This window comes from Nothoprocta perdicaria, unplaced genomic scaffold (assembly GCF_003342845.1).
Source record: "Nothoprocta perdicaria isolate Ctin4 unplaced genomic scaffold, notPer1 scaffold_307, whole genome shotgun sequence".
Classification (NCBI taxonomy): domain Eukaryota; kingdom Metazoa; phylum Chordata; class Aves; order Tinamiformes; family Tinamidae; genus Nothoprocta; species Nothoprocta perdicaria.
In genome coordinates, this window is record NW_020455541.1 from 69,434 (window position 1) to 70,031 (window position 598).

The following is a 598-nucleotide window of genomic DNA, read 5'->3' on the forward strand; positions in this document are numbered from 1 at the left end:
TTTCCGATCCCAGAAACGCAGGACTTAGCCTCCGTTTCTGGGCTCCGAAACCAGTCCCACGAAGCTGCTTTCGAGCGTCCAAAACGCAGCCCTTAGAGTCTGTTCCGGAGCCCCCGGCGCAGCCCCCTGGGCCTCAGGCCAAGCCCTGCGCCCTCGGCCCGGGTTCTGCTCGGAAGGGCCAGGGCAGAGGGCAGCGCCAGGGCCCGGCTGCAGCTCCGGGGGTCGCTCCGGGGGTCGGGAACAGACACTGCCCACCCGCCCCCCCACGTGTGTGTGTGTGTGTCCCCACCCGGGTCCCCACATCGCCCCGAGGCACCCCGTTTCGAGAGCCCCACGGGGCCCGTTGCGAGCCCCAGCAGCGCGGGCTGCAGCCTCTTTCGGAGCCTCGCAAGCAGCCGGCGCCGCCGCCGTTTGCGAGCCCCGAATCGCGCCGCGCTGCCCCCTCCCCGTGCCCGTGTGCGAGGTGCGGGGCGCCGAGCGCCGGGCCGGGTGTCGGTGCTTGGGAACTGGGCCGTGTGCGGGGCAGCGCGGGCAGGGGGCGCCGGCCTCGGCCCGCGGGCCTTTATTCCCCCCCGCCGGCGCCCGCCCTGCCCGCCCG